Consider the following 26,183-nt stretch of genomic DNA (forward strand, 5'->3'; position numbering starts at 1 on the left):
AAAAAAACATTTTGCTTGAATTATGAGGTACTATTTATAATAAGAGGAATTAATTTTCATGTCTCATTGACTCTTGAGTTACCCTCATGACTCTTTCACTTATAATACATCCTTTGGACTTTTAAACAACTCTTTAACTTCTGAATGACTTTTGGAATTCTCTTAATGAATTTTGAACTTCTCCTAAAGATCTTTGGTCCATAAATGACTATGTGACTTTTCATATTCCACGTATGACTCTTGGACTTCCACACATTACATTTTTTCCTTTTCTTGATAATACATCATTACATTCCAAATGATTATGTGGGATGACACATGGACACATTTGACATAGAGATGATACTTGTACAAGTTACAACTTGACAATGATGACATGGAGCTCATGGTTAAATGGCAATGCCAAGATATTCTCTTTGTTTCTTCGTCTTGCATTCTTGATGGTAGATCTGATCTATGATTCATCCTCATGTAAAGATCCATTTTGTTGCTCATCCTCACCCTCCAAAGGGTCTTGGATCAATATTGGAATATTCTGAGTCACCATGTAATGTCTTCTTTCTATCATAGTCCAGGATCTGATTCCTGTCTTCATGACAATTCTTCTTTGTGCTTCTTTTCTACAAGTTTTATTTTTTCATTCAATTTAATATCTTCCTTGAGAATCACCTTTTCATGCCGAGAAAGTTCCCCTACAAATCAATATCATTTATGGAAAGGAAAAAATAGTCTTAAAATAATCTACTCTATCACTAGCTACCTGATGGAATGAATTGCTTATGATATGCCTGTGGAAGGGTTGGAGGAAGGAGGCTTGAAAAGGAAAGCATAGTTGAACTTATTGGTGGCCTAGGAAGGCTCCAATAATCACTGTTTCTCTGTTATATGTTGTAAAGAGGGGATCTCCTTGGTCCAGCACAATGGGGAAGATCAACGGACAAAATGGTGAGCTTGTTAGTTAAGACTGCGCCATACGTTAATAAGGAAAGAGAGGAAGACTTGGAAAGCATAGTTTGACTGGTTAAAGGCTAAGAGAGGGACTCCTTGAGCTTTTTTACTGCACCATCTTCTGAGAGGGAGAGGCTTGAAAAGTGTTCATCACAGAGGGGAAGAACAAGGAACAAGGTGTTGGCATTATGATACATATGTTGTACTTGATGGCAACCCACTCATCTCAGATGATAAATTATAGTTTAACAAAGTTCATGCACTTTCATGAAGATAAAAGTTTCTTTCATGTAGAGAAAAGTTCATGCACTTTCATTAAGATAAAAGTTTCCTTCATGTAGAGAAAAGTTCACGCACTTTCATGAAGATAAAAGTTTCTTTCATGTAGAGAAAATTTCACGCACTTTCATGCAGAGAAAAGTTTCTTTCATGTAGAGAAAATTTCACGCACTTTCATGCAAAGAAAAGTTTCTTTCATGTAGAGAAAAGTTCACGCACTTTCATGCAGAGAAAAGTTCCCTTCATGCAAGATAAAAGTTCACGCACTTTCGTGATTGGTTCATGGTATTAGTCTGACAGTTTTTGATCCTATGGTTTTGGTCTGTGGTATTGCATCCAAAAGTGTTGATATCACGCACTTTCATGGTTGGTTCATGGTATTAGTCCGACAGTTTTTTATCCTATGGTTTTGGTCCGTGGTATTGCATCCAAAAGTGTTGATCCCAAGTATTGGGTCCATGGTATTGTGTTATTATGGTTTTGGACCGTGGTATTGTGAAAGGCCTAAGACTATAAAAGAGGAAGGAGATCATTCGGCAAAGCATCATCTGAATTATTGAATATCTGATAAAGTGCTAGATCTGGAATACTGTGATTGGGTTATGGTGCAGATCTGGATCTGAGCTAAAGAGGGATCTCACCAGTTGATGGAGAACAAGATCTAAGGATAGATCGGGATCAAATGGCTTGAAATGAACTATCTCTATATAGTTGATTATGCTTATTCTAGATCTGTATACTAACGCTTGTAATGATCTGAACTGGGTATAACTTAAGTTTGAAATCGCTGCAAGTCATGATTGAATATTTATAGATCTATACGTGGGTTGGCTTTGGTGAAAGCGAGTATGTACGCAGGTTTGGTTCATTGTAGTAGCGTATACCATTTGAGCTATGATGTTTAAAGTTACAGGTGGTTCAGGTTGTTGATGTGTTCTGATGACTATTTAATGGTGTCAGTATTCTACATATTCAGTTTGATTGATTGTGTTGATGGATGAGATCTAATAATGGATCAGGATCATAATGACTCATATTTATGTGATCTAATGGACTAGATCAGGTTGCTAACACACATATTATCCTTGTATATGTATTGATCTGGTGATTGGGTGATTTAGAAGATTGATTGATTATGTACTTCAATGATATTAATGGGTCCAGTATGAAAATTGGATGAAACGTGGCCTTTCAGATTATGTGTTGTGCTTCAGGTGTATCCAGTCTGAAAATGTATGAAACGTGGTACCTGGAGGAGAGAAGATTGTAGGCCGGTGCCTACGTACTAGTATCTTAGCTAGTACAAGAGCTAAGGGGGTGGTAGCTCCCTTCCAGTAGCAGTTGAAAACTTTGGAGCATTGTATCAACAGCCTACGTACTAGTAAATGGATTGGATAGTACAAGAACTATGGGGGTTGTAGCTCCATTCCAGGAGAGTCTGGAGAATGGGAGAAGGTTGTAACCTTCTGCAGGTAGAAGCCTGTGTACTGGTATAAGTCTGCACCAGTACAGATTCAACTATTGTAAAAGGTATTTCTTATTAAAGAAGATTGAGATGACTTGCAGCAGGTGGTTTTCACCCACATTGGGTTTCCACCTTACATCATGGTGTTCATGTGTGCTTCTTGTGTGTGATGATCTGTTCTATTTTACTGCTCTGGTTTACTGCTCATATGGTTAATAATGTTCTGATGCACTCATTAGAGATCAACTAACTTAATCATATGTTTACTGGATATATACTTGTTTCATCACATATGAATCTTAATATGGAAAGTGAAAATTTATATTGATCTGATAATACTGATTCACCCCCCCCCCCCCTCTCAGTATTATTTCCAACACAAGGGTGATGACTTGAGGCTTGAGACTACACTATGTGCTGAAGGAAAGAGGAGAGTTTAAGGAAAGATTTTTTTTCTCAACAAGGGCCCACTATCTCTTGAGATTGCACCATGCACTAAGGGACACTTGTTAGGACAAGGCTTGAGTGCAGAGAGGGACAACAATGATTAAGGGAAGTAAGATTGAACCTTGTTTATGTGCCATGCGTTGGGAGGAAGAGGAAGCTTAAGGGCTAACACAAATTGATTGAAAAAGGCATCATTGTTGATTTAGAATGAACTTTTCCTTATAGGATAGCATATTTTGATCCAACAATTGGAGCTTTTTCACTTGGAATACACTTTTCACTAGGGGAGCCATTGAAAGCAAGACCTTTTTCCTAGGAGGGTTTTCACTGCACTGTGAGGATAGGAAGACCTTTGTGTTGCATGGTTGGCATTTGCAATAGAGGTCCTTGCTATCAGCTAGAAGTGCTATGAGTTCCATGCAAGGGGAGTATGGTAAAAAATCAGTGCAGTGAACCAGTATAAGCCATAAGGGTTAGGTGACCATCCTTGGAAGGTTCTTAATGTGAAGTAATTTTGAGGTGATCTTGAGAAGAAATTAATGCAAAAATCTTGGTGAGAAAGGTTGCATCAATGAGATTCATGAATAGGCTAATATCATCACTTAATAATAGGGTTGATGCCTTCACAACTTGCACCAAGAAGGAGGACCGTGAATAGCTCCAAAATGGCTAAGAATGGGACCAATAGAGTAAGAGGGAAATGCATATGAAAATGACTCAATCTTGGATCATACACATGAAATCCATCAATACAATCCAGGAGATTCCACAAGACTCATGGATATAAATAACACCTTTACACGACAACAAAGCAACACTTATTACTATGTGCGACAGTTTAAACGACAAATTACAACACTTAGAACACAAGTTGCGAAAAACGAGTTGACTATGATAAAAGTTTCTTCTAAGCAATAGGAATGTGTTTAGCACATATTATAATGATATGTAAGACCATCCAATGTAGAATAGTGTGTGATAACTAACTCTAGTGATGCACAGAGGTGCGACACATGCAAGAGTGAAAACAACAAAAGGCGACACCTACAATAATACGAAAACATGAAGAAAACACTTGAAAAATAAGAATGACATTGAAAGTGACACATGAGAGAGTGAATATAACATGAAAATGACACTTATTAAAGTGAAAGAAAGCAAAAGTGACAACCATGGGCATGAAACCATCACTTGTGAAAACAAATGTGTGCAAAAGTGACCATTGGGAAAACTCACCAAAACTGGAGTACAAATGCAATCAAAGTGAGAGAGACTGCCAATGAAAGTCTATAATAATTGTTGAGATGGCTTGAACATTGCATCAACATTGTCTGGATAGAATGTGCTTTTTTTTTCAAGATTGCATAAAAGAAGCGTGCTTTTGAATTCAACAAGAAATGGGCATGTGTGAGCAAGTGACTTGACACTTAGAATCTGATAAGAAGACTCAAAACATCACAAAACATTGATCGATAATAAAATGACCATGGATTCTAGATCTTTATATCCTTAGTAGGCTCTAAAATTTGAATGTAAGAAAATTTTTGGAGGGTGTTGATCGCAGCCTCAACACTTGGTGACACACTGGTAGAACTCCAACTTCTCTGTTCAGGTTCCACCTTTAGGTGCAAGGCCTTAGTCTTTCAAGGATTATTTATTTTCCATGTGGATCACCTTGGCTTTCCCACTTATCCTAGCTAAAGGTATAATCTCTTATCTTCCTTTATCAACTTTAAATGCATAAACATAAGACTAGTCACACCTCAACTATTTTAATAGGGGAGAAGGATAATAAGTATATCGAGATTTTAAGTGCATTCCCCAATGTTACTCCACTGCCAACGAGCTTGGTTAGTACCTCGGAGGAGTCACCTCAAGGAACCACAAACATTTCTTCACTACAAGTAAGCTTGGACAGTACCGCAGTGAAGTTTCCTACTTCACCTCTTTGTGCAGCAAGCCTTTCTCTTCTTCACCTCTTTATTATTTACTAGTAGAATGTGCAAAGGACCTTATTTATTTTGATGGTGGAAGAGGGATCCCGACTTATTGAGAGAAGAAGAGGTTGGTTGCTTGTTTAAGTGATTTGAAAGATAACTAAATTTAATACGCTCATTTCAATTTTTTTCTCCTTGCCCTTCTCTACTTGATTGAGTCGACAGGTCAAAAACCATTCAATACAAGGTTGAGTCAGATTGAAGATCCTAATAGAGATATGGGGTTCATAGTTCGACCAAAGGGTTTCCATGTGGAACATATCGTATTTTCCATTCATGTCTCATTGAATTTAAAGGTATATAAACCCAATATAAAGAAGAAGATACCATATTAGCTAAGAGTTGTTCATTGTCACAATTTCCCTTTTCAAGTTTTGCCACATTGTATTTTAAGCCAAACAAGAGCATATTTCATGTAGACTATTATTAAGCAAAACCTAAAAGAAAAGCCAAGAAAAAACAAGGAAATAATACCAAAATTGAAAATCAAATAGAGGTCTGAACTTAACAAACAACGTGAAAGACAAAATAAGAAAACAAAAGGAATGTTGGGACTAGGTGGAGAGCGGGTGGAGGATGAGTGGAAAGGAAACTAGACTGCAACTAGATCTACTCCTAACCTACTGCATATAAGGTAAGGTCTAAGTGTAGTGAAGTTTCCAAAGTAGCCACCGTAACTACTCCCGACTTGCAATCACAAAGATATAAGAGATTAAAACCAATATAATATAATGTGCAAAGGAAAAGATAAGAACTTGAGTATCTTGCACAAAATATAGAAGGTTTTTGCTACAAGAAGAAAGATGTGTCATGAAAAATAACTTTAACCAACCTGCGACCTTACCTTTTCAATGAGAAAAATATTCAAACAAGCCTCGAAAACATCTTGCGAGTGCACCGATATTTATATTGTCTCGCTTAGAAAATATCCAAAAAGATCAAAGCTTGTTATTGGCATAAGGGCTTGCTAGGTAATATACCTCCAACTGATTATATATTGGATCATGATATTAAAAAACATCCCCTTGAGAATCTTAAAATCCTTGAAAACATAATTTCTCAATTAATGACATGGAATTAGGATGAGAATCTTGTAAGGAAAAATGAATTCAATCACATTCAAAAGGCTTGTCAAGATAGTGAGGACCTGGCATAACCATCAACGAAGGCTGAAGTGCCTCAACTGATAGACAAGAATCGAAATAGTAATATGATAAACCATAAAGATAAATCAATGCAAAATGACTATCATTAGATGCTCTAGTAGGAAAATGAGTAGAAAAATGACAATTGTTTGGACTGGAATTATGATCAGATGGATTGATTAAGTCATGAGATTCTCAGTTAGTGGATGATAAATATTGATCAGTTTGAACTACTTTTCAAATGCTTTGAACAATAGAATCATATTCCTCTCATGTTTAATGTAATACACCATTTCCTTGAAACTAGTTGAAAACTGAGTCAACACCACAATCATTGAAAGCATTGAAAAGGAATGCCAATATAGTGAATACATCAAACCAATCAAGATGTAATGGGTGAAATATAGGAACTTGATCCACATGATATACTAAAGAATTCAATGACACTCAATAGGACACCGAGTGCCATAACAAAAATGATTAATATTAAAACATTCACAAGAAATATTAGGACCTGATTATTTTCAAAAGAATTTGACAGGTATGAATCTTTCAGCCAATGATAATCTTTGAAGGGATCATCTTCATAGCTATGTACACTCATGGAAGGTATACACTCCAAACCTAGGTTTGATTCAAGAGATTTTCATGAAGATAAGTCAACTGAAACAAAATTATCAATCTGATCAGAAACTTAATCTTCAAAGTCAAAATAACTATATCTAAAATACCTCAAGTCTTTGAAGAGAGAATTTTCATCCAGTGAAACCATGCAAAGAAGTAAATTTTGTGAGAAAATCTAGATCTGAATTAGTTCAGAGACCTTACCAAAATCACGAGAACCTAACATAACCATCAACAAGAGTTGAAGTTCCTTGAATTCCCGACAAGTTCCAAAAATTTCAAGGATTGTAGAATTATATTCCAAAGATTGAATCAAATCATGCATGGTGTGTGGACAACTACTATCAATAGTTGCAACAATATCACTATTACCTAAATAACAACCATCTACATCATTGATTCGATTGGATTTTTCAACTTCAACAAATATATTACCCATTCATAAGTTTCTTCTAAATGCACATCTAAGGATGGATAGGTTGGAAAAATCTCATTAGTAACCTGAACAAATGTATTTTCTTCATGCAAGACTGGAAATGATAAGGGATGGGATGGATACTCGATAAGTCGCTTACCTTATTCTTAATCATGGATGATATCACTACCTTGTGTCAGTTCAAAAATATGCCCATTATATGATGAATTTGAAGAGAATGAAATATCATCATCTCAAGTTCATGCATTACAAAAAATACAACGCAAGGGATGGTGAGGTGAAGAGGAAGCTTCCATCAGACAACCTTCCTTGACCGAATGAGATTCCCGATATTTCAAATCAGAATATTCTTGAGAAATTGAAAGATAAAATGGTACCCTTAGGCATACATCATCACATACAACAATGGAATCATCATCATCAGAATGATGGTTGTACAAGGCTTCTGATTGATTATGAAAATTAACTTCATTTGATTCATTACTGAGACTATTAGATTAAACATCAGCGAAGGATGGAGGAACATCATCCTCACATGGAGGACTTTGAAAAAGAGAAAAAATATCGAAAGAATCTTCACTTTTGAAAAGGTCCCAATGAGAAGGGCTTTTGATGCAGACTAGCACATGGTCATGAGAGATCCAAAGAACCCAGAATGGAGAGAATATTTAACACCTAAGTGCTATGAACCATATTAGGATGTGAATATTGAAACTACTATGTAATTTATTTTTGAAAAGTTTCGATGAGAGGAGCTTATGATGTATTTTTTCATTTGGGTACGAGGAATCAGAGGACCAAGGGTGTGGACCAGGGCTGGGAACCTAAGTTCCATAAAGATCATCGGGAGTGGGAGATGTCGTAACTTTGTTTTAATTTCAATTCAAAGAACTTCCGATGAAAAGAGCTCTGATGCATTGATGGCTCATGGTTGTGGGAGACTTAAAGGAATCAAGGATGGAAGAGAAAATATAAATGGAAATAGGACTCTCATAGGAGCTTAAAGGATTTAACACCCAAGCGCCAAACCACTAGTCACAGAAATCAGTTCTACAAAAGAATCGTGATAAGAGGGCTAAGAAAAAAGGAGCTAGGTGCATCATAAATTTTTTATTTCGTAACATTATTTTAAATAGAGTTATGATGGATGAAGGCTCTGATACCATAGCCCCTAAGAACTATACTGGTGGTCAAAGGTAGCGGTCATATGGTCAACAAAGAATAAAGTGTCTAAGCTCAAAGGGGGGTTGAAGTCATCGGAACTCCGTGAATTCATAAGACCTTTCTAAGGAGAGTTGTGATGGATAAAGGCTCGGATATTGTAGCGCTTAAGTACTACACCGACGGTCACAGTCATTTGTTCTATGTTGAATAAACAATAAGGTGCTAAGCATAGAATGGATAAAGACATCCTAAATTTGTGTTTTCGTAACATTATTTTAAATAAAGTTACGATGCTTTTCAGCTCCGAAATTTCACTATGGAAATGTTAAGAGATGTATTGGGCTCTGATAATGTACCACAAAGGTAATAAAGGGGTGGATGGGTTGGAAGTTAGGTCACGGGGCACCTTCAACACCACCACACCTGATCACGACCAACTCCAAAAGGGGAAATTAAACAATTAGAGAAAGAAAGTGACAAGAAAATTGACCAGTAATCATGAAGGAATATCATAATAGAAGTGTGGCCAGATCATCAACCCACCACTAATACAATCACTGGAGCTTGAGTCTACCTAAGGAAATCAGAGGATTTAGAATGGAGATATTTTTCTGTGTCAATCATGACACCTCCCGTTTCTCATGTTTTTTATTTTGTTAATATATTCATTTTCAAGAAAAGAATCAGATATGTTATGTAATCATTAGGACAACTAGAACATCCACATGCTTAGACAACTGGTAGTTCAGACAACTGTAGCACTTTGAAGATATTTTATAACTATTGTTTGATCTCTCACTCTCTATAAAAGGGAAGAGGAAATCAGTAGTAAAGGTTCCCAAATTATTCCCTTAAATGTTTCAAAGTCTGTGTTCAAGAGTTCTGAACTCGATTTTCTTAGGAGGTTCCAAGTTTGATTCTAATTTCTTATTCTTTAGGAAGTTATTGTTTTGGCGAATTTTGCCAGTTTGGGCCTATGATCTTTTTTCATTCTGGAATATTAATGAAGAAGTTATGGTGATTCCAAGCATTTGGGATATGCAGTATGTGTTCTTTCTCTGTATGCCATTTCATATGTGTATTTTCCTCTTTAGAAATGATGTAACTATAGATACTGGATTCCCTCTTAAGTCACATATTTACTAATGTTATGTGATAGCAGAAGGTACCTATGAGATTGTAGGTTTATTTATGTTATGTAATAGTAGATGATACCTATGAAATCATAGACTTACCTATGTTATGAAATAACAGACAATACTTGTGAGATATTGAGTTGAAAGCCCTAAAATGCACTCCATAATTTCTGCACTCCATTCCTTTATCTTTTCATGATTATACTATGATTTGTTGCATAACATTATGTGTTTATCCAACCCTTTGCACTAGGTTCCTCTCTTACATTTCTCGTTTCGATCTCTATTACAACAAAAAATTTAAGTTGCATTCTCTGTGTGTCAGCTACTAGACCTGAGACATTTATTTTTAGGAATGATGTATTGTTTATATGCCTACAGTATCCATCTCTGAAAAAGGAAATTGAACCGTATTAAGTCATTTTATATTTATCTCTTGAGTAGCATTGAATTATCTTCAAGAGACACCAAGATGTCCTAGGCACTCACCAGTCCTTAACCTAGGCTTGTCTCTAGGAGCTACAACATCTTTTGGTGCCATTGTTGGGGAACGAATCAAAATATTTTCCTTGGGTACAAAACTTTTTCACCCCTTGGTTAGGTGAGCATAAGGGGGTGTGAGTTGAAGGTATCTCACCTTGGAGATTCCACTATTTAATTTTGTGTTTCATCGCCCTGGCTTTCAAAAGGCCTCATACCAATTCTGACACTTCTCAGTAGAAAAATTCCCCTGTATTTGACCTTGAAAAAATCATATCAAGTAGGGTTTGGAAAGAGAGGACCAATATTAATCTAGATCCTTCAATATATTTTCCTAAAGTGTCAACTTCTAGCTCTCAGAAAGCTAATATTAACTACTCCAAGTACTCTTTCAAAGCGTTGGGATATTCAGAAGAACACTACCAACTATTTGGCTCATTTCCCTCTAAAGTTAAACCTGAAGAAGCTTCTGTCAATTTTTCTCCTCTCATATTCCCGACCTTCCCAGAACCTAAATAAGTAAAATATATCATCATAAATAGTCCCACTCAGAGCATTTCTAGCACTCCATCTCAGCTCCATACAACCATAATCCATACAACACCTCAACCAAGTCTTGTGGTAAATATTTTACCACCTCCATTGCAAAACATGGCTATCCCCGATTTTCTACTTAATAGATATCCTCTAGTTAACTTGCCACAACCTCTGAATGGGATGCTAAAATATTAAGTTAAAAATCTGCCAAGGTTCACTGGAGAGGATGATATCTTATCCCAAAAACATATAGAGACTTTCTATCCATTTGTTGAGAATTTGAATGTAGAACATCTGGATGTAGTACTGAGACTCTTTGTTGAGTCCTTGTATGGAGAGGCTAGGAAACAATTCAAGACTTTACCAAATGCTTCAATTAATACTTGGGGGGAGATGGAGAATGATTTTATGCATAAACGGGGCAAGAAAAGGTACTATGGCTATATCCTTACAAAATTTAATGCAATGAAGAAAAAACATGATGAAGATGTTTCAGAATTTATAAAGAGGTTTAATAAATTATATAATAGTCTTCCTACAGAAATTAAACCTCCACAGGCTACTGCCAAAGTGGTTTTTGTTGGAGCCTTTGAACCAAAGTTTGGGTTTACCCTTAGAGAAATAAAGTCTCGTACTATGGACCAAATCGAAATAGATTCCCTCGAAGTTGAAGCAAATTTTTCCTCTAGTGGAAAGTGGAAAGGGAAAGTTGAATATGGTGATAGGAGGAGAGGAAAGGAAGAAGCCAGCTCTTCAGACCATGTAAATAAGCCTCAAGAATAGAATCTAGAGGATATGAACAAGTTGATAAGGATTTTTTCTGACAAATTGGTAAAACTGGAGTTGGATAAAAAAAACCCCCCTCAACAAAATCAACCAAATCCTAATAGAAATTTTGATCGTCAATACAGGAGGCCACCTTTGCAGCTCTTGCAAAGGGAGAGAAAGAATCAAAAGGATCATATTCAACCTCCTCTATACCTAGAAGATGATCTCGAAGACAACATTGAAGAAACCATAAAAGTTCAAGAAAATGAGTTCTCTTCTCTCTGAGAGGGACAAAATGAAATAGGATCCAATAAAGGAGAAGGGGATGATTTAGAGGGTCCAATAGATGATGATGAGATAGACAATTATTGTAAGTTGTTTTCTGACTTCATGCAAGCTTAGTTGCATAGGAAATATGATCTCAGGTCGTCTAGGAAAATGTCCACAGGGTAATATTAGAATGAAAAAAATCTTCATCCAAGTTTCCCTAAGCCAACAGATAAAGGGAAGAAACTGCTCAACCCTATCCCACCAACCAAGAAAGAATCCTCCCATCCCTTTCCCAACGAGTCTAGAGCCTCCAAAACAGAAAAATTTCCCCCACCAATGAGGCCAATCTACAATGAGGACAAAGCACCTGTTGAGGCTGCTAAAATTGATAAGAATCCGTCCACCTTTAGTCTCCAAAAAGAGTTAGAGAAAGTTAAGATAAATGTCCCTTTGACTGAATTATTGAAACAACCCGAGTATAAAGCTCAAGTGTCTCAGTTTATGAGTTCACCCATCACTACCCCCCTACAAGATAACCTTAACCTTCAATATAACAGGCCTATGGTTGTGTTTGGACCCCATGTGAAGGAGAAGGACCCTTCCACTCCTCTATTCTATGTCAACTTGGTAATTCATGACCTGATACTACATAATTGTCTGTTTGAAAAAGAAGCATCTGACAACTTAATGCCATTATCTTTGATGGAATAGTTGGGACTACAGATAACTAATCCATACAAATATATATAGTCCTTTGGTTCCAGAAGAGTAAAGTGCTTGAGTATGATCAAGGATCTGGTGGTCAATTTGGCTCAAATCCTAGTAAAGAGCGTAGTAATGGACATTGTAGTTGCCGACATCCATGCAATATTTGGTATGCCTTTGTTCAGGTTGTGGGGAATGGAACTTTGGGGTTCCATTAAAATATATTTAACTTATGCTACCATTCCCGTGTTTGTTGGAGAAGAGCACCAATTATACAGGGAATCCAGATTTTGAAGACAACTACAGAGGTAGATTGTTCCAACAATGCTCCTGTGTATGGTAAGGAAAAGGATTTTTCTTTTCTATTGTTAGAAGGAGATGATAAAATCATGGGGGACACCCAAGTGGAATGTACAACTCATATGAGTAACCAATCATTGGAGCATGACAAGGTAGGGAAATTATATTTCGATGGTGCTTATTCTAGGGAAGGAAATGGGGAAGCTATCTTATTGATATCTCCAAGAGTTAGCTTAATCCCTCTCTCATTCAAGCTGAAGTTTGAAGCCACAAACAATGTTTCTGAATATGAAGCTCTACTGTTGGGGATACAAGCTACTAAAAACCTTAACATCGGGTGCTTGAATGTGTTTGGGGATTTAGAACTAGTGGTAAAGAAAATAAAAAATCAATGTCAAACCAAGCATCCAAGATTGAAGGACTACATGAATGAAGTATGGGACATGATTGAAAATTTTTTCTTAGCTTTCAATATTCAGTTTCTTCCCAGGGAGCATAATAGGATGGCCGAATTCTTGGCTATCACTGTTAGCAATTTTAAACCTCCACAAAATCCCTTGCTCCAATATGAAGTCAAGGTCAGGTATAGGCCATCGGTACCAGAGAGTTTGAAGTATTAGCAAATTTTTGAACATCAAGAACAAATTGGGTGCTTCATGAAGGTCGTTGGGGAATTTTTGAACTTAGCGATTGATCACGAAGACGAGGATATGACATGTGAACAATATGATGATTGGTAGGAAACTATTGTTGGTCACAAGATATTGCAACTAAAGGGGAATATCATCCTTAGAGGGTTGGTCCCGTTAGCTTTGCCACAAGACGAAGATTTTCTAAAGTCAAAATAGGCTTGGCCATGTGTTATGATCAGAAGCGAGCCTGCAGCAGTCCGTTTCCTCCTCCTCCTTCATTTTTCCTATACTCCCGTAACCTCTGTTATCCCTGATTTACTCTAAAATTCAACATAAACCCATGTTTCCTTAGCTCCCTGGGCGCTAAGTTTGAATCTTCATAGAACCACAATCACCCAACCGTGTGTTTTTCCCCACCATGACAGCCTTTTCTAGCATGCTAAACCCTATTCTTTTCCTCCACCATCGATCACATCCACTGTGAGATCCAACAGTGATCACTTGTCCTGCGCCTGTAACTTAACCACTCGTTAATGCGTGGGGAAAGCGGTTTCCTGCCGGTCCCATCCACTACGTGTCGTGCTGTAAACGTGATCGTGAGCCCATATACGGATACCATCGTAGCTCCAAAAGTGGTGCAAGGTAATACCGCCCACCAACAAAACCGCCCTCCCCGCTCACTAACCCTCGCGCAACTTCCTCGCCCGATGATCGTTGGATCTCCCTGCCTGAGATCCAACGGCCCGCGATCTCCCCGCTCACGTACCTCCCGATACTCCTTATCAAACAATCTCTGCCATCCATACATGTGATCCAACGGCTCATAATCACTCCGCCCCACGTCCTCCCAACGCCTCCCGCCAAGAGATCTCAACCATTCGTCTGTTCCATCCAACGGCTAATATTTATTCCCTGCCCTCCATTCATTCCCCATGCAGTTTTCGTGTTTTTGGCCTGTCCTGTGCATCTAAAGGAAGAAGGCGATCACCTACCAGTACCCTATGCCATTACTCCTCAACAACTGCGTTCAAAGAGCAGCATGGCCAAGAGAGAAAGGACAATCCTCCAGCAGTCAAACGCTTTCAGTAGTTATGGAAATGTATTCATACAACACTCCACCTGCTCAAGAAGTACAACATAGTACCAGAGAATGTCAAATTCACTCATTGAAGCAGCAGATTGTATCAGAGACCCATATTTGATAGTAAATGTGGTTGGTGGTCTATTATGACCTCTCCACACATAGAGCAGCAGAGTAATTTTGTAAACAAACTCAATATATACCCAAAAAACAGATGTAATGAGGTTGATGGTTGTTGTTTTGATGTAAGGTTCAACTTCTGGAGACTGTAACTATTGTGATACCTGTAGCGTCTGGTCTTCATTTTCAGCTAACACAAGCTTCTTTTGCTGTTAATTACTCACTTTCCATTTCTACTCTGTTCTAGGTTATGCCTACTATGTATTTTTCATGTGCTCTTGATGTTTAGTATTAGAGGGGTTGTCATCCCACCTCTGTGTTAGAATCTAGTATGTATCATTGAATGTGCTATGTAGGTTTCTTTTTACTTAGTGCCAGAGAGTTGTCATCCTGTCTGTGCTTTAGGAAATAGATTTGCAGACCTCTTTACTGGTTGCAACCGGCCATCACATGGTCTTGTGCATCTGCTGGTGTGGTCAGTTTTCTCCATCTCCACTTAATCCTCAAACTGTGAGTAATTGGTGGTTTAAAACCCTGTATTTTGAGGGTTTTCACCCATGTCTGGGGTTAAGCATAGTAGAAGTGGTTATCTAGTTTGAATATGCATCATTCCTTCCATTCATCCACCTATTTCCAACATTTTTGTTGAGTTTGTAATGTTCCCGACCATCTCTGAGATACAACCTAGGAGAGTTTCTTGGGGTGATAACATTAATTGGCGCCATTGCTGGGGAGAGGAGATTGAATCTCAGCTTTGCTGGGAGAATGACACAGTTCCAGATTTTGATGATAGACAAGGTCTGGGCACATTTCTGGTTGTAATCATCTATCTGGCAACTCCATTGGAGGAAGACCAATCTTTGGCGACTCCACATTGCAGTTCTGGCTCAGTTTCTGAGGCATACTCGAAGAAATCCTCAGAAATCACCAGCTGAACCAGTGCCTGACCCTGAGAAGATTGCTAAGCAGAAGAAAACATCACAAAAAGGGGCATCAGGATCAGGTAAGCCTAAGAAAACTTATGCATCTCTGAAAGATAAGGTTATAGCTGAGAATATCAATTTGAAGATTTAGAGCCCAACATTGTTAGTAAGAAAATTCCTTTAGAGATTAATACAGCCCCTTGTTCAGTTGGTTCCCCTTTGAATATCAGTCCAAAGAAAGCTTCCCATACAGTCCATAACATCCCTTTGTCTCTGTCATCCATTTCATTGTTTCATACTACTCAATCTGCCAATGTCCTTCCACATATCCCAGTCATGGTAGGACAACAAGCACCTACGAAGATAGAACGAATTGTAGCTGCCAGGTATGGACCTCTGGTCTTGCCCATTCCTTTGAATGCTATGCTTGCTGGAAAATATCAAAAATATATGCCCAAGTTCACTGGTACAGAGGGAGTAACAGCAGAAGAACACCTTGAGGCTTTCTATAGTTATTTTGATAACTTAGATATAAGTGAAAATGATGTTTGGATGAGAGTTTTTGTATAGAGCCTTGATGGAGAGGCCAGAAAGTGGTTCAAAGAACTAGCTCCTAGATCTATTGCTAATATTGAAGCCTTAGATGATGCATTTTTGAAGCACTGGGGAGATAAAAAAGATTTGCTATATTATCATACTGAGTTTGGTAACCTGAAGAGGGAAAATGGGGAATCATTGCCTGATTTTAATAAAAGATTCAATCATATGTATAGTAAGATACCAGCTGAGGTAAAGCCTACCCCCACCTCTGCCAAACTCACTTATGCCAATGCTTTTGACTCTGATTTCTGCCTGTTATTGAGAGAAAGAAGATGTGCCACTCTGGCAGACATGCAGGATGCAGCCTTAGAAGTAGAGTCTAATATCATGGCTGCAGAAAAGCTCAAAATTCAAGCTGACAGAAGGAGACAAAGAGGTTAGGATTCTACCTCCTCTGCATCATCTTCAGAGCCTGAATTAGATAAAATGACTAAGATGATAGAGTCATTGGCTGCTGAGATATCTAAGCTAAAGGTTGAGCAAAATTCAGGAAAGACAAGGCTACAAAACACATTTGCTCCAAGAAATCCCAATCCATTCAGAAGAACAAATGAACAGTTACAAATAATTCAAAAGGAAAAAGAACCAAACGAAGAACAAAGAGTTAAAGCTCCTTTCCAGAATGTAGTCATGGAGGAGGAACAGTTTGAAGATGAGGATGAAATTCATTGCATGGAAGATAAAGGCAGTGCTGCATTTTTGACATTGGCTGCATATTAAGAATCATTGCTGTAGGAACAAGACATTCAAGAATGGGACAGAGAGGTTGTTCTGCAGACTAGTGAACAACAAAGATACAATCTGAGGTCAAATGAAAAAAATGTCGAAGAGAATACTGTCCAAAGAGCTGTTGTCCGAACAGAGTCACAAAATATCAGACAAAGAAGACCAGCAGCTGATCCAGTCATCCTCAAAGCACCAGTTCAAGAGGTAAGAGGTTCTGATAAGTTACCTTCCTCTTTCAGCTTTAAGTCAGAAGTCTAGAAGTTAAAAATATCTATGCCTCTGGTAGAGTTGGTAAAGAGTGAAGTATTTAGAAAGCCTATCCTTGAAGCTTTTGAGCTGGAAACCACACAAACCTCCACTGACTCTATCAATTTGCAAGATGATAAGCCTGCTATTGTGCTTAGCCCCATTATTGAACCTGCTGATAATAATTCTCCATCATTTTATGTCTCCTTGACCATTCATGACAAAATCCTCCATAATTGCCTGCTAGACACAGGGGCCAGCCACAATCTGATGCCAAAAGCTGTCATGGAAGAGTTAGGCCTTGATATCACTAGACCATACCATGATTTATTCTCTTTTGATTCAAGGAAGGTGAAGTGCCTAGGATTAATCAAAGACCTGGCTATTACCCTAACTCAGCTGCCTATGAAGAGTATGATAATGGATATTGTGGTAGCAGATGTCCCTCCCAAGTTTGGCATGCTGTTGTCTAGAGGATGGATTAAGAGATTAGGTGGGACATTACAGAATGATCTATCTTATGCCACTATCCCAATTTTTGGAGGAGAAAGTAGGAGATTGTATAGAGAAGCACAGTTGGCATACATCATCAGTGATGAGAAGAATCCTACTAATCATCCCATATATGCAGTGGACACTGATTTTGGAGCATGTATTCTCCAAATAGAAGAATCCCAGAAGGCCTCAATGCAGATCAGGAAACCGACAGTTCAGGCCGAAGAAGAGTAAGGAAGTTAGGTTTGGGAGATGTTCTTTGATGGAGTATTTTCCAGGGAAACTGCAGGAGTAGGGGTGGTGCTGGTATCTCCAGAGGAAGAGAGCACACATCTATCTTTCAAGCTGGCTTTTCAAGTCACAAATAATATAGCAGATATGAGGCTCTGCTGTTGGGCCTTAACGCAGCAAAAGACAGAGGAATCAGGAATATAAAGGTGTTTGGAGATGCTGATCTGATCATTTAGCAAGTAAATAAAACATTTCAGGCAAAGCACCCAAGGCTGAAAGCATACAGAGATGAGGTATGGATACTCAAAGATTCCTTTGATTATTTCTGTATTTCATATATCCCTAGAGCCAAAAATTAGCTTGTTGATTCCCTTGCTGTGTCTTCTAGTCTGTTTATCTCTCCCATGCCTCCCAGACTAGTGTATGAAGTCCAAATGAAATATAGACCATCCTTGCCTGACAATGTCCAGCATTGGAAAGTTTGTGATGATGATGATCAATTAAATAGGTTCCTTCAAGTCATTGATGAGTTTTCCGAAATGCAAATTGACCAAGAAAATGAAGCCTTGGAAGAAAACCCCCAATTCCAGCTTAGAAATAAAACTAGCAAAAATAGCATTGTCCAGCTTCCAAGCAATTATATTCCTAAGGGTTTAATTCCTTTAGAAAGACTGTTTGACCAGAATGATGTGCCTTATAAGGCTACCCAAAAAGAAGATCAATCTGCAGTCTGTAAGCATGATATAGGAAGTCCAGGTCAGCCTAGATATGTAAATCTGTCTACCCATCTGTTGCTGCCCAAAATGCTGAATACTACAATTTAGTGAAGCAATTTGCTGATGTGTTTGCCTGGGAGTATAGTGACATGAAAACCTATGATAAAAAGATTATTCAGCATAAAATCCCTCTTGAGAAAGACACCATTCCTTTCAAACAGAAGCTAAGACCAATATATCCTATGCTTATTCCATTGATTGAAAAAGAAATTAAAAAATTTTTGGTTGCCAAAATTATAGTCCGTCTCAGATATTCAAAATGGGTAGCCAACCTAGTAGTGGTGAGGAAGAAAAGTGGAGAAATCAGACTGTGTGTTGATTTCAGAAACTTAAACAAATGCCCTAAGAAAGACAACTACCCTCTACCCAAGATGGAGCATTTGCTGCAGAAGGTCTCAGGAGCCAAAGTAATGTCTTTCTTGGACGGATTTTCAGGCTTTAATCAGATTACTGTGCATCCAGATGATCAAGAGAAGACTGCATTCACCACTCCTTGGGGCACTTTTATGTATGCCAAGATTCCTTTTGGGTTGATGAATGTTGGAGCTACCTTTCAGAGAGCTATGGATATAGCATTTGTGGGAGAGAAGGATAAATTTGTCCTTATCTACCTTGATGACATAACAGTTTACTCTAGCAGCCATTTTGACCATCTGCAGCATTTGAAAAAAGTGTTTATGAAGTGTAGAAGGTTTGGGATTTCAGTCAATCCTAAAAAATCACAATTTGCTTTAGAAGAAGGCAAGTTGTTAGGACATATTGTTTCTGTTACAGGTGTCTGAATTGACCCAGAAAGAGTAAAAGCAATACAGACCTTGTCTGTTCTGAGATCAAAGAAGGATATTCAGTCCTTTCTGGGCAAGATTAATTTTGTGAGGAGGTTTATCCCAAATTTTGCAGAGCTGATTAAGCATCTCCATGTTGAAGAAAGGGTTAGATATCAAATGGACTGATATAGCAAGAGGATCGTTTGAGTCCATTAAGAAAGCCATTATGGAGGCTCCTGTTATCACTCCAGGAAACTCTCCGAGGTTGTAAATCAGAGATGCCTGGTAACATATAATCTTCAATATTGTTCTCTGAACTATTGGAATGAAAGATGGTTTGGATCAAGTCGGATAACCATTTCAGCTCTATTCACACTCAAGACATGCATGAACACCCCCAACAACACAAGGCTTTAGACTGCTAATGCTCAATAGTTTGTAGATTTAATGGATAGATGAAGAACACTGACTATGCCAGCAGATTGCATACATGGACCTATATGAATGGCTAGCTACAGGTAGCAAATGAACTTACTGACTATACTGGCAGATGCACATATAATCACACATATAAATGGCTAGCCATAGGCAGCAAAGAAGCTTGCAAATCTAATATATCAAAGCAGAGATAAGATGACAGTTATCTGGCCTTAAACACACAGAAAACCTGAACAAACTGTTCAAGTGCAAGCATAGAATAGAAGAGAAATGGACATTAAACATGTAGCAGCAAAAGAAGCTTGTATTACTAAAGACTGCAGATGAGAAGCTTAAAGGAACAGGGGAGGAATAATCTCCAAAAGTTGAACCCTCGTTACATTTAATTTTCTACCTTTTATAGGCCCTTTACAATGCCCCTAAGCTCTCTAGAAGGCTCAGAGTCTTGGACTTATCTGATCTGTCCCATAATCGTTTGATTCCCTCGATAGGCAGGTATGGCTCAGAGGTTTTTCCTTTTCTGATAGAGGAATAACCATACTCAGATGTTCTGGGCGGCCTGCTGTGATGCATGAGAGCTCCCTCATGCCAAAGATGCCTCATTATGTTTGTTAGGATGACTGCTACACTGGTAGGGCCGTTAACGCTCCATGATTTCGTTCGGTTTCGGTTGAGGCATGTAGTGGCCCTTTTCCTTCCGTTTCCGAGCTCTGTTTGTCGGCCGCTGTTTCTCCACTGAATCCTTCTTCTGGTGTGTATCATGACTGCAAGACTCAGCTACGGATGGCTTGGCGCTTGAACCTGCAATGGAGTGGTTGTCCTTCTTATGAAATCCCTGCACCGGTCCCTTTCAGACAATAGCTGTGAATGTTTCTTTTCTGTTATTGTGTCTGTTTGGGTCATAAACGGCGAAAACGCTGCAACACTGCTAAATCCCGCCCATTTCTCCTTCATTTGGACTTTAAAAGTCCTCAAGCCTGGTTCAATCATCTATCGGGTCCGGGATTCATCGCAATCGGCACTTGCCCAGGCTTCCTTCGTATTTTCTTTATACAAAGAGAATACATAAAAACAATGAAAATGCGACGGGCGCGGATTTGAAATATTATAGAATGGAGCACTGTATGGCTGTCGGGTCCGGCCCATCGGCGATCGCTCATCGGCGAAGTCTTGTGCCCCAGTCACTGCGGACCCGATATTTTATGCAAAGGAATTAACACCACCGTCGGGTCCAGCCCATCGGCGATCACAAAACATAAAAGCCCTGATCTTTGGTGAAGCGCCAATATTGCTGCGGACCCGAAATAATATAAAATGGAGTGTTGTATGGCCATCGGGTCCGGCCCATCGCATCGGCACATAACTTATGTTAAAGCCTGCCCCTTGTAATCGCCGATAGCGAAATGCCGACGTGATCTTGGCCGTTGATCGGCCAGATCCAACGGCTGAGATTAATTCGGTCCTTTATGCCTGCAACTTTGATTTTTACATGGTTTTTGGGGTATTTCCGCCTCCCGATAATGTATTTCTGCCCTCCAAAGGGCTTTCCCCTTGCAATTTTTTCGATCGGTGGAAGACTTTTAGCCATAACTTGAGAATTTGAACAGCAACCATGGATCCCTTGGCACCATTATAAGTGTGTTTGCAGCCTTTGAGAGTCTTTTAATCCATTTTTGATTCTTTTGCACAGCAAAGCTAACACTGGCTCCTTCTGGGGATGAGATCCTCCCTGTGAGGTCTCAAGAACCTGCAAATCAATGCCTTTCCAGCAACAAATAGATTAACCAAAATTCCTAGTGTTCCATTGGGCATGGAGTCTACTACAGCTATACTAAAAACTGATAAAAGCACAATATTTACATCTTTTAAGGCCAAAAGACCTTAAATCACATAGTTTTTCAAAAACCACCCATGAACTGGGCCATCAAAGACTGGTTCTCCTCCCATACTTTTCAGTATGAAGGTGTTGTTTCCTTGAATCTGTGAAATGATGAAAGGGCTTGTCCAGAGAGCATCAAACTTCCATGATTGCCTTTCTTTTCTTTAAATGCATCCCATTTCAGAACTAAATGCCCAACCTGGAAATTATTTCATTTTGCCTTCTTGTCAAAGACTTCCTTGATCTTTTGCTAATGTGCTGTAGCTTTTTCTATCAACTGCTCTTTGATCTGACATAATTCTGTTAAATCAATGATTCTATTGGCCATATCATCTTCTTCATTCTGCGCTGTTTGGAGCAACTTTGCCACAGGAAGGGTAAGCTGAATTGGAAAAATAGCATCAGTACCATATACCAGCTTGAAAGGAGAGCAGCCTGTAGATCTTTTGATGGTCACTCTGTCTGCCCAAAGTGCATACTTGAGCTTGGCATCCCAATTCTTCTTATTATCTTCTAACAGCTTCTTAATAATCCTGATCAGACTTTTATTAGAGGATTCTGCTAGACCATTCCCTTGGGGGTAATAGGAGGTGTAATGAACAAGCTTGATGCCCATTGAATCACACATTTCCACCAACTCTTTTTCCTTGAAGGCTGCTGCATTATCTCTTATAAGCTTATGTGGGCAACCAAATCTACTGAAAATGTTTTCTGATAAAAATTTCATTACCACATTATGATCAGCCTTCCTTGTTGGGATTGCTTCAATCCATTTTGTAAAATAACCAGTGGCAACTAATATCCACCTGTGCTGGCCACTAGGGTGTGGGTTGATTTCACCAATGAAATCCAAGCCCCACTGCTAAAAAGGTCCTTTTGCAATTATTGGCTTTAAGGGCAGGGATTTTAACTGCTGCTTACCTTCAAATCTTTGGCACCTGTCACAAGATTCAACAAAAGCAAATGCATTAGAAAATAAAGAGGGCCAATAGTACCCAGCTCTGAGAATCTTTTGGGCTGTAGTTCTCCAATAATGATGTCCTCCACACATGCTGTTATGGAACTACTGCATAACTTCTATTGACTGTTCTTTGTCCAGACATCTTAAAAGCACTCCAGATGGATCCCTCCAATAAAGCAAGCTATCATTGATGCAATATTTCATTGCCTTGAGCTTTAATGTTCTTGCTTGACTTTGAGAAAATTCTGAAGGAACTTCTAGCTTTAAAAGGAAATTAATTATTGCAGCATACCAGCTACATGAAGCTAGGTTCTCGGCCACTGACTGTCCTCTCTGCGATTTAGCTATTTCATGCTCTTCCATTAGACCATTTTCTTCTACATTGAACAAGAAATCGACGTCCAAAGACTTGCAATTTTCTTCAGCGAACAGTTTAGCAAGCCCCTGACCTCTTACCAGCTTGGTGGGCTTTAGCACTATGTTGAATTCTATCATTTTTGCAATCCATTTCTCTCTTTTTCCATCAGCATCAGGCTGCGTTAAGACATCCTTTATTGCAGTAGAAGGCACATATGCAACTATTTTGGAATGCAAGATGTATACTCTGAAAGCTTTCAAAGATTTGATAAGAGCGTATGCTTGTTTCTCAATAATATCATACCTCAGCTCAGCATCCTTTAAGGTTTTACTGAAAAATGCCACCGGATGCTCTAAGCCTTCTTCATCTGCTTGCAATAAGACTGCTGCAAGGGTGTCATCAGAGGCAAAAGAAAATATACGGAACTCCTTGCTATAATCTAGACTGATTAAAGTGGGAGCCTCCATAATTGCCTTTTTAATGGACTCAAATGACTTTCTCGCTACACCATTTCACTTGATCTCTGACCCCTTCTTCAACATAGAGGTAATATGCTTCATAAGTTCTGCAAAATTTGGGATAAACCTCTTTACAAAATTAATCTTGCCTAGAAAAGACTAGATGTCCTTCTTCGATCTCGGGACAGACAAGGTCTGTATTGCTTTTACTCTTTCTGGGTCAATTCAGACACCTGCAGTAGAAAAAATATGTCCCAACAACTTGCCTTCTTCTAACGCAAACTGTGACTTCTTAGGATTTATTGAAATCCCAAACCTTCTGCACTTCAAAAACACTTTCTTCAAATGTTGCACATGGTCTTGATGGCTGCTGGAGTATACTGTTATATCATTCAGGTAGATAAGGACAAATTTATCCTTTTCTCCCACAAATGCTATATCCATAGCTCTCTGAAAGGTGGCTCCAGCATTCATCAACCCAAAAGGCATCTTGGAATACATAAAGGTGCCCCAAGGAGTGGTGAATGCAGTCTTCTCCTGATCATCCAGATGCACAACAACCTGATTATACCCTGAAAATCCATCCAAGAAAGACATCACTTTGGCTTCTGAGACCTTCTGCAGCAAGTGCTCCATCTTGGGTAGAGGATAATTGTCTTTCTTGGAGCATTTATTTAAGTTTCTGAAATCAACACAGAGTCTGATCTCTCCACTTTTCTTTCTCACCACTACTAGGTTGGCTACCCACTTGGAATATTTGAGAGGGACTATGATTTTGGAAGCCAGCAATTTTTTTATTTCTTTTTCGATTAAAGGGATAAGCATAGGATTTAGTGGCCTCAGCTTCTATTTGAAAGGTATGGTTCCCTTCTCTAAAGGGATTTTATGCTGGATGATATTCTTATCATAGGTTTTCAGGTCACTATATTCCCAAGCGAATACATCAGCAAATTGCTTCATTAATTTGCAGTATTCAGAACTTTGGTCAGCAGATAGATGAGAAGACAGCTTTATATATCTAGGCTGACCTGGACTCCCTATATCATGCTGACAGACTGCAGATGGATCTTCTTTTTGGGCAGCCTTGTAGGGTACATCGTTTTGGTCAAACAGTCTTTCTAGAGGAATTAGACCCTTGGGAATATGATTGCTGGGAAGCTGAACAATGCTATCTTTGCCAATTTTGTTTCTAAGCTGGGATTGGGGGGTCTCTTGCAAGGCTTCGTTCTCTTGGTCAATTTGCATTTCGGAAAATTCATCAATGACTTGCAGGAACCTATTTATCTCATCGTCATCATCAAAAACTTTCCAATGCTGGACATTATCAGGCAAGGATGGCCTATATTTCATTTGGACTTCGTAAACCAGCCTGGGCGGCATGGGAGGGATAAATAGACTAGCAGACACAGCAAGCTGATTCTGGGCTCTAGGAATATATGAAATATAGAAATAATCAAAAGAGTCTCTGATCCTCCATACCTCATCTCTGTATGCTTTCAGCGTTGGGTGCTTCGCTTGAAACGTTTTATTTACTTGCTGAATGATCAAATCAGCATCTCCAAATACTTTCAGATTTTGGATTCCTCTGTCTTTTGGTGCATTAAGGCCCAGTATCAGAGCCTCATATTCTGCTATATTATTGGTGACTTGGAAGGCCAGCTTAAAAGACAGCTGTGTGCTTTCTTGTTTTGGAGATATCAACACCACCCCTACTCCTGCAGTATCCTTGGAACACGCTCCATCAAAGAACATCTCCCAAACCTGATTTGCTTACTTTCCCTCAGCCTAAACAATTGGTTTCTTGAGCTGCAATGAGGGCTTTTGAGATTCTTCAATTTGGAGTATACATGCTCCAAAATCAGTGTCCACCGCATAAATGGGATGATTAGAAGGATTCTTTTCATCACTGATGATGTACGCCAACTGTGCTTCTCTATACAATCTCCTGCTTTCTCCTCCAAAAACTGGGACAATGGCATAAGATAGGTCATTCTGCAATGTCCCACCTAATCTCTTAATCCACCCTCTGGACAACAACATGCCAAACTTAGGAGGGACATCTACCACCACAATATCCATCATTATGCTCTTCATGGGCAGCTGGGTTAGAGAAATGGCTAAATCTTTAATCAATCCCAGACATTTCACCTTCCTCGAATCAAAATAGAATAGGTCATTATATGGTCTGGTGATGTCAAGGCCTAACTCTTCCATGACGGTTTTAGGCATCAGATTGTGACTGGCACCTGTATCTAGGAGGCAGTTGTGGAGAATTTTGTCATGGATGGTCAAGGAGACATAAAAAGATGGGGAATTATCATTGGCAGGTTCAGTCATTGGGCTTAGCACAACTGCAGGCCTATCGTCTCGCAAATTGACAAAGTCAGTGGAGGTTCGCGTGATCTTCAGCTCGAGAGCCTCAAGGATAGGCTTTCTAAACATTTCACTCTTCACCAGTTCTGTCAAAGGCACAGTTATTTTTAACTTCTGAACTTCCGATTCGAAGCTGAAAGAGAGAGGTAGCTTCTCAGGACCTCTTATCTCTTGAACTGGTGTTTTGAGGGTGACTGGATCAGCTGCTAGTCTTCTCTGTCTGCTATTCTAGGTCTCTGTTTGGACGGCAGCTTTTTGGGCAGGATTCTCCTTGATATTATTTGCATTTGACCTTAGATTATATCTTTGCTGCTCCCTAGTTTGTAGAACAGCCTCTCTGTCCCACCTTTGACTGTCTTGCTCCTGCAGCAAAGACTCTTCGTATGCAGCCAATGTCAAAAAGGCATCATTGCCTTTA

This window comes from Pinus tabuliformis, chromosome X (genome assembly GCF_031772625.1).
Source record: "Pinus tabuliformis cultivar Carrire ecotype Pingquan chromosome X, CPIR1, whole genome shotgun sequence".
Taxonomy (NCBI): Eukaryota; Viridiplantae; Streptophyta; class Pinopsida; order Pinales; family Pinaceae; genus Pinus; species Pinus tabuliformis.